Here is a 9,704-nt window from a genome sequence, read left to right on the forward strand (position 1 = left end):
AATAAACTGATGGATCCAGGCTGTATCGCATCCGGCTGTGAAGTGGAATAAACTGATGGATCCATCCTGTGTCGCTTCCGGCTGTGATTGGGAGTTCCATAAGGCGGCACTAATTATCCCAGCGTCGTCCAGGTTTGGCCGGATGGAGGCATTAAGTTAAAGGTTCTGGATGTACTGTAGATCAGAAAACACACACATAGTCCTAATGAGAGGTGTGTTGCTGGTTGAAGTTTTCAACAAGCAGGTCTATTCTGGGATCAGTTTGACAGTGTAACACTGAGGTCATGCTCAGCATGGACATGCTTTCTGCACGTGTTGTTTAAGTAATCCAGAGTGGAGAACCCTGACGGACATGGGCATGTGGTGCCAAACTGGACCAGAACATCTACTGCTTTCTCAGGCAGGCAGGAGACCACTTCCTGTTGTAGATGAACAACCCAGAACCGGTTCTCAGTCAGGCAGAGACCCCTTCCTGTTGTAGATGAACAACCCAGAACTGTGTGAGTGTGTTCTCAGTCAGGCAGGAGACCACTTCCTGTTGTAGATGAACAACCCAGAACTGTGTGAGTGGATTCTCAGTCAATATATGAAATAATAATAATATATGCCATTTAGCAGACGCTTTTATCCAAAGCGACTTACAGTCATGTGTGCATACATTCTACGTATGGGTGGTCCCGGGAATCGAACCCACTACCCTGGCGTTACAAGCACCATGCTCTACCAACTGAGCTACAGAAGGACCACAGTCAGGCAGGAGACCACTTTCTGTTGTAGATGAACAACCCAGAACCGGTTCTCAGTCAGGCAGAGACCACTTCCTGTTGTAGATGAACAACCCAGATGAACAATCAGGCCAGAACTGGTTCTCAGTCAGGCAGAGACCACTTCCTGTTGTAGATGAACAACCCAGAACCTGTGAGTGGTTCTCAGTCAGGCAGAGACCACTTCCTGTTGTAGATGAACAACCCAGAACTGTGTGGTTCTCAGTCAGGCAGAGACCACTTCCTGTTGTAGATGAACAACCCAGAACTGTGTGAGTGTGTTCTCAGTCAGGCAGGAGAACTTCCTGTTGTAGATGAACAACCCAGAACTGTGTGAGTGTGTTCTCAGTCAGGCAGGAGACCACTTCCTGTTGTAGATGAACAACCCAGAACTGTGTGAGTGGTTCTCAGTCAGGCACTTCCTGTTGTAGATGAACAACCCAGAACTGTGTGAGTGTGTTCTCAGTCAGGCAGGAGACCACTTCCTGTTGTAGATGAACAACCCAGAACTGTGTGAGTGTGTTCTCAGTCAATATATGAAATAATAATCATATGCCATTTAGCGGACGCTTTTATCAGGCAGAGACCCAAACTGGACTTACAGTCATGTGTGCATACATTCTACGTATGGGTGGTCCCGGGAATCGAACCCACTACCCTGGCGTTACAAGCACCATGCTCTACCAACTGAGCTACAGAAGGACCACAGTCAGGCAGGAGACCACTTTCTGTTGTAGATGAACAACCCAGAACCGGTTCTCAGTCAGGCAGAGACCACTTCCTGTTGTAGATGAACAACCCAGAACCGGTTCTCAGTCAGGCAGAGACCACTTCCTGTTGTAGATGAACAACTCAGAACTGGTTCTCAGTCAGGCAGAGACCCCTTCCTGTTTGTAGATGAACAACCCAGAACTGTGTGAGTGTGTTCTCAGTCAGGCAGAGACACCTTCCTGTTGTAGATGAACAACCCAGAACCGGTTCTCAGTCAGGCAGGAGACCACTTCCTGTTTGTAGATGAACAACCCAGAACTATGTGAGTGGGTTCTCAGTCAGGCAGAGACCACTTCCTGTTGTAGATGAACAACCCAGAACTGTGTGAGTGGGTTCTCAGTCAGGCAGGAGACCACTTCCTGTTGTAGATGAACAACCCAGAACTGTGTGAGTGTGTTCTCAGTCAGGCAGGAGACCACTTCCTGTTGTAGATGAACAACCCAGAACCGGTTCTCAGTCAGGCAGAGACCACTTCCTGTTGTAGATGAACAACTCAGAACTGGTTCTCAGTCAGGCAGAGACCCCTTCCTGTTTGTAGATGAACAACCCAGAACTGTGTGAGTGTGTTCTCAGTCAGGCAGAGACACCTTCCTGTTGTAGATGAACAACCCAGAACCGGTTCTCAGTCAGGCAGGAGACCACTTCCTGTTTGTAGGTGAACAACCCAGAACTGTGTGAGTGTGTTCTCAGTCAGGCAGAGACACCTTCCTGTTGTAGATGAACAACCCAGAACCGGTTCTCAGTCAGGCAGGAGACCACTTCCTGTTTGTAGATGAACAACCCAGAACTATGTGAGTGGGTTCTCAGTCAGGCAGAGACCTCTTCCTGTTGTAGATGAACAACCCAGAACTGTGTGAGTGGGTTCTCAGTCAGGCAGGAGACCACTTCCTGTTGTAGATGAACAACCCAGAACTGTGTGAGTGTGTTCTCAGTCAGGCAGGAGACCACTTCCTGTTGTAGATGAACAACCCAGAACCGGTTCTCAGTCAAGCAGAGACCACTTCCTGTTGTAGATGAACAACCCAGAACTATGTGAGGTGGGTTCTCAGTCAGGCAGGAGACCACTTCCTGTTGTAGATGAACAACCCAGAACTGTGTGAGTGGGTTCTCGGTCAGGCAGAGACCCCTTCCTGTTGTAGATGAACAACCCAGAACTGTGTGAGTGGGTTCTCAGTCAGGCAGAGACCACTTCCTGTTGTAAGATGAACAACCCAGAACTGTGTGAGTGGGTTCTCAGTCAGGCAGGAGACCACTTCCTGTTGTAGAGGAACAACCCAGAACTGTGTGAGTGGGTTCTCAGTCAGGCAGAGACCACTTCCTGTTGTAAGATGAACAACCCAGAACTGTGTGAGTGGGTTCTCAGTCAGGCAGGAGACCACTTCCTGTTGTAGATGAACAACCCAGAACTGTGTGAGTGTGTTCTCAGTCAGGCAGGAGACCACTTCCTGTTGTAGGTGAACAACCCAGAACTATGTGAGTGGGTTCTCAGTCAGGCAGGAGACCACTTCCTGTTGTAGATGAACAACCCAGAACTGTGTGAGTGTGTTCTCAGTCAGGCAGGAGACCACTTCCTGTTGTAGATGAACAACCCAGAACTGTGTGAGTGTGTTCTCAGTCAGGCAGGAGACCACTTCCTGTTGTAGGTGAACAACCCAGAACCGGTTCTCAGTCAGGCAGGAGACCACTTCCTGTTGTAGATGAACAACCCAGAACTGTGTGAGTGTGTTCTCAGTCAGGCAGGAGACCACTTCCTGTTGTAGATGAACAACCCAGAACTGTGTGAGTGTGTTCTCAGTCAGGCAGGAGACCACTTCCTGTTGTAGATGAACAACCCAGAACCGGTTCTCAGTCAGGCAGGAGACCACTTCCTGTTGTAGATGAACAACCCAGAACTGTGTGAGTAGGTTCTCAGTCAGGCAGAGACCCCTTCCTGTTGTAGATGAACAACCCAGAACTGTGTGAGTGGGTTCTCAGTCAGGCAGAGACCACTTCCTGTTGTAAGATGAACAACCCAGAACTGTGTGAGTGGGTTCTCAGTCAGGCAGGAGACCACTTCCTGTTGTAGATGAACAACCCAGAACTGTGTGAGTGTGTTCTCAGTCAGGCAGGAGACCACTTCCTGTTGTAGGTGAACAACCCAGAACTATGTGAGTGGGTTCTCAGTCAGGCAGGAGACCACTTCCTGTTGTAGATGAACAACCCAGAACTGTGTGAGTGTGTTCTCAGTCAGGCAGGAGACCACTTCCTGTTGTAGATGAACAACCCAGAACTGTGTGAGTGTGTTCTCAGTCAGGCAGGAGACCACTTCCTGTTGTAGGTGAACAACCCAGAACCGGTTCTCAGTCAGGCAGGAGACCACTTCCTGTTGTAGATGAACAACCCAGAACTGTGTGAGTGTGTTCTCAGTCAGGCAGGAGACCACTTCCTGTTGTAGGTGAACAACCCAGAACCGGTTCTCAGTCAGGCAGGAGACCACTTCCTGTTGTAGATGAACAACCCAGAACTGTGTGAGTAGGTTCTCAGTCAGGCAGGAGACCACTTCCTGTTGTAGGTGAACAACCCAGAACTGTGTGAGTGTGTTCTCAGTCAGGCAGGAGACCACTTCCTGTTGTAGATGAACAACCCAGAACTGTGTGAGTGTGTTCTCAGTCAGGCAGGAGACCACTTCCTGTTGTAGATGAACAACCCAGAACTGTGTGAGTGTGTTCTCAGTCAGGCAGGAGACCACTTCCTGTTGTAGATGAAAAACCCAGAACTGTGTGAGTGTGTTCTCAGTCAGGCAGGAGACCACTTCCTGTTGTAGATGAACAACCCAGAACCGGTTCTCAGTCAGGCAGGAGACCACTTCCTGTTGTAGATGAAAAACCCAGAACTGTGTGAGTGTGTTCTCAGTCAGGCAGGAGACCACTTCCTGTTGTAGATGAACAACCCAGAACCGGTTCTCAGTCAGGCAGGAGACCACTTCCTGTTGTAGATGAAAAACCCAGAACTGTGTGAGTGTGTTCTCAGTCAGGCAGGAGACCACTTCCTGTTGTAGATGAACAACCCAGAACCGGTTCTCAGTCAGGCAGGAGACCACTTCCTGTTGTAGATGAACAACCCAGAACTGTGTGAGTGTGTTCTCAGTCAGGCAGGAGACCACTTCCTGTTGTAGGTGAACAACCCAGAACCGGTTCTCAGTCAGGCAGGAGACCACTTCCTGTTGTAGATGAACAACCCAGAACCGGTTCTCAGTCAGGCAGGAGACCACTTCCTTTTGTAGGTGAACAACCCAGAACTATGTGAGTGGGTTCTCAGTCAGGCAGGAGACCACTTCCTGTTGTAGATGAACAACCCAGAACTGTGTGAGTGTGTTCTCAGTCAGGCAGGAGACCACTTCCTTTTGTAGATGAACAACCCAGAACTGTGTGAGTGTGTTCTCAGTCAGGCAGGAGACCACTTCCTGTTGTAGATGAACAACCCAGAACTGTGTGAGTGTGTTCTCAGTCAGGCAGGAGACCACTTCCTGTTGTAGATGAACAACCCAGAACTGTGTGAGTGGGTTCTCAGTCAGGCAGGAGACCACTTCCTGTTGTAGATGAACAACCCAGAACTGTGTGAGTGGGTTCTCAGTCAGGCAGGAGACCACTTCCTGTTGTAGATGAACAACCCAGAACTGTGTGAGTGTGTTCTCAGTCAGGCAGGAGACCACTTCCTGTTGTAGATGAACAACCCAGAACCGGTTCTCAGTCAGGCAGGAGACCACTTCCTGTTGTAGATGAACAACCCAGAACTGTGTGAGTGGGTTCTCAGTCAGGCAGAGACCACTTCCTGTTGTAGGTGAACAACCCAGAACTGTGTGAGTGGGTTCTCAGTCAGGCAGGAGACCACTTCCTGTTGTAGATGAACAACCCAGAACCGGTTCTCAGGCAGGCAGGAGACCACTTCCTGTTGTAGATGAACAACCCAGAACCGGTTCTCAGTCAGGCAGGAGACCACTTCCTGTTGTAGGTGAACAACCCAAAACTCTGTGAGTGGGTTCTCAGTCAGGCAGGAGACCACTTCCTGTTGTAGGTGAACAACCCAGTACTGTGTGAGTGTGTTCTCAGTCAGGCAGGAGACCACTTCCTCTTGTAGATGAACAACCCAGAACCGGTTCTCAGTCAGGCAGGAGACCACTTCCTGTTGTAGGTGAACAACCCAAAACTCTGTGAGTGGGTTCTCAGTCAGGCAGGAGACCACTTCCTGTTGTAGATGAACAACCCAGAACCGGTTCTCAGTCAGGCAGGAGACCACTTCCTGTTGTAGGTGAACAACCCAGAACTGTGTGAGTGGTAGGAGAGGGGGCTCTTTAACTTGAACTTTCTTTGCTTTGGTTCCGTCCAGACCTTACCAAATAATGACATTAACAAATACAATGTGAGAGTAGTGTGACTCCCCTGGCGGTCGCGAACCCAGGAGTAGGGTGACTCCCCTAGTGGGTCGCGAACCCAGAAGTAGAGTGACTCCCCTAGTGGGTCATAAACCCAGAAGTAGGGTGACACCCCTAGTGTCACAAACCCAGGAGTAGGGTGACTCCCCTAGTGGGTCGCGAACCCAGGAGTAGGGTGACTCCCCTAGTGGGTCACGAACCCAGGAGTTGGGTGACTCCCCTAGTGGGTCACGAACTCAGGAGTAGTGTGACTCCCCTAGTGGGTCACGAACCCAGGAGTAGCGTGACTCCCCTAGTGGGTCGTGAACCCAGGAGTAGGGTGACTCCCCTAGTGGGTCGCGAACCCAGGAGTAGGGTGACTCCCCTAGTGGGTCGCGAACCCAGGAGTAGGGTGACTCCCCTAGTGGGTCGCGAACCCAGGAGTTGGGTGACTCCCCTAGTGGGTCGCGAACCCAGGAGTAGGGTTAATATGCCCCACCAACATTTGACAACTATACAAAAAACTGTTGAAATAAAAATGGTTGAAATAAGTAAATCAATCAATGATAATATATAATAATAATAATATATGCCATTTAGCGGACGCTTTTATCCAAAGCGACTTACAGTCATGTGTGATACATTCTCAGTACCAGGCACAGAGGACCACAGTCAGGCAGGAGACCACTTCTGTTGTAGATGAACAACCCAGAACCGGTTCTCAGTCAGGCAGAGACCACTTCCTGTTGTAGATGAACAACCCAGAACCGGTTCTCAGTCAGGCAGAGACCACTTCCTGTTGTAGATGAAAAACCCAGAACTGTGTGAGTGTGTTCTCAGTCAGGCAGGAGACCACTTCCTGTTGTAGATGAAAAACCCAGAACTGTGTGAGTGTGTTCTCAGTCAGGCAGGAGACCACTTCCTGTTGTAGATGAACAACCCAGAACCGGTTCTCAGTCAGGCAGGAGACCACTTCCTGTTGTAGATGAAAAACCCAGAACTGTGTGAGTGTGTTCTCAGTCAGGCAGGAGACCACTTCCTGTTGTAGATGAACAACCCAGAACCGGTTCTCAGTCAGGCAGGAGACCATGAGTGTGTTCTCAGTCAGGCAGGAGACCACTGTTGTAGATGAACAACCCAGAACCGGTTCTCAGTCAGGCAGGAGACCACTTCCTGTTGTAGATGAACAACCCAGAACTGTGTGAGTGTGTTCTCAGTCAGGCAGGAGACCACTTCCTGTTGTAGGTGAACAACCCAGAACCGGTTCTCAGTCAGGCAGGAGACCACTTCCTGTTGTAGATGAACAACCCAGAACCGGTTCTCAGTCAGGCAGGAGACCACTTCCTTTTGTAGGTGAACAACCCAGAACTATGTGAGTGGGTTCTCAGTCAGGCAGGAGACCACTTCCTTTTGTAGATGAACAACCCAGAACTGTGTGAGTGTGTTCTCAGTCAGGCAGGAGACCACTTCCTGTTGTAGATGAACAACCCAGAACTGTGTGAGTGTGTTCTCAGTCAGGCAGGAGACCACTTCCTGTTGTAGATGAACAACCCAGAACTGTGTGAGTGGGTTCTCAGTCAGGCAGGAGACCACTTCCTGTTGTAGATGAACAACCCAGAACTGTGTGAGTGGGTTCTCAGTCAGGCAGGAGACCACTTCCTGTTGTAGATGAACAACCCAGAACTGTGTGAGTGTGTTCTCAGTCAGGCAGGAGACCACTTCCTGTTGTAGATGAACAACCCAGAACCGGTTCTCAGTCAGGCAGGAGACCACTTCCTGTTGTAGATGAACAACCCAGAACTGTGTGAGTGGGTTCTCAGTCAGGCAGAGACCACTTCCTGTTGTAGGTGAACAACCCAGAACTGTGTGAGTGGGTTCTCAGTCAGGCAGGAGACCACTTCCTGTTGTAGATGAACAACCCAGAACCGGTTCTCAGGCAGGCAGGAGACCACTTCCTGTTGTAGATGAACAACCCAGAACCGGTTCTCAGTCAGGCAGGAGACCACTTCCTGTTGTAGGTGAACAACCCAAAACTCTGTGAGTGGGTTCTCAGTCAGGCAGGAGACCACTTCCTGTTGTAGGTGAACAACCCAGTACTGTGTGAGTGTGTTCTCAGTCAGGCAGGAGACCACTTCCTCTTGTAGATGAACAACCCAGAACCGGTTCTCAGTCAGGCAGGAGACCACTTCCTGTTGTAGGTGAACAACCCAAAACTCTGTGAGTGGGTTCTCAGTCAGGCAGGAGACCACTTCCTGTTGTAGATGAACAACCCAGAACCGGTTCTCAGTCAGGCAGGAGACCACTTCCTGTTGTAGGTGAACAACCCAGAACTGTGTGAGTGGTAGGAGAGGGGCTCTTTAACTTGAACTTTCTTTGCTTTGGTTCCGTCCAGACCTTACCAAATAATGACATTAACAAATACAATGTGAGAGTAGTGTGACTCCCCTGGCGGTCGCGAACCCAGGAGTAGGGTGACTCCCTAGTGGGTCGCGAACCCAGAAGTAGAGTGACTCCCTAGTGGGTCATAAACCCAGAAGTAGGGTGACACCCCTAGTGTCACAAACCCAGGAGTAGGGTGACTCCCCTAGTGGGTCGCGAACCCAGGAGTAGGGTGACTCCCCTAGTGGGTCACGAACCCAGGAGTTGGGTGACTCCCCTAGTGGGTCACGAACTCAGGAGTAGTGTGACTCCCCTAGTGGGTCACGAACCCAGGAGTAGCGTGACTCCCCTAGTGGGTCGTGAACCCAGGAGTAGGGTGACTCCCCTAGTGGGTCGCGAACCCAGGAGTAGGGTGACTCCCCTAGTGGGTCGCGAACCCAGGAGTAGGGTGACTCCCCTAGTGGGTCGCGAACCCAGGAGTTGGGTGACTCCCCTAGTGGGTCGCGAACCCAGGAGTAGGGTTAATATGCCCCACCAACATACAACTATACAAAAAACTGTTGAAATAAAAATGGTTGAAATAAGTAAATCAATCAATGATAATATATAATAATAATAATATATGCCATTTAGCGGACGCTTTTATCCAAAGCGACTTACAGTCATGTGTGCATACATTCTACGTATGGGTGGTCCCGGGAATCGAACCCACTACCCTGGCGTTACAAGCGCCATGCTCTACCAACTGAGCTACAGAAGGACCAAGAGAGAGAGAATAGTTAAGTCAACTGATAACTGACATGGTGGAGTAGCAGCAAGCTCTGAATGCCGTGAACCAAGAGGCTGCGAGTTCAAATACCAGGTGAGGACACTGACACAGACATGGTGGAGTAGCAGCAAGCTCTGAACGCCGTGAACCAAGAGGCTGCGAGTTCAAATACCAGGTGAGAACATGTTGAATCAGAATTACTGTATAAATGAACATGCAGAATACAAAGAGTGTCAAATATGTCAGTTTAAAAACACGATGTTAAAATCACTGTGCGTGGGAGTATCCCTCACCTAAGAGCTGTGAATGGATCAGTGGTTCACCAATCAGGGCCTTGATGGGCTTGGCAGCAGTAACAAGGCTTGCTGTGTAATAAAATACACAGGAGTGTTCTTGGAATGGTTCCAGGTTCTACAACATGAATGTTCTGAGAACATGGCAACATGTTCTGTGTATTTTTAATGTGACGTTGATGTGACGCTCAGGAAATGTTTATAGAACATTAATGTCGTATGTTCTTGACATTCAAATCAAATGTATTTATAAAGCCCTTCTTACATCAGCTGATATCTCAAAGTGCTCGACAGAAACCCAGCCTAAAACCCCAAAACAGCAAACTATGCAGGTGTAG

Source organism: Oncorhynchus keta, unplaced genomic scaffold (genome assembly GCF_023373465.1).
Source record: "Oncorhynchus keta strain PuntledgeMale-10-30-2019 unplaced genomic scaffold, Oket_V2 Un_scaffold_17943_pilon_pilon, whole genome shotgun sequence".
Classification (NCBI taxonomy): domain Eukaryota; kingdom Metazoa; phylum Chordata; class Actinopteri; order Salmoniformes; family Salmonidae; genus Oncorhynchus; species Oncorhynchus keta.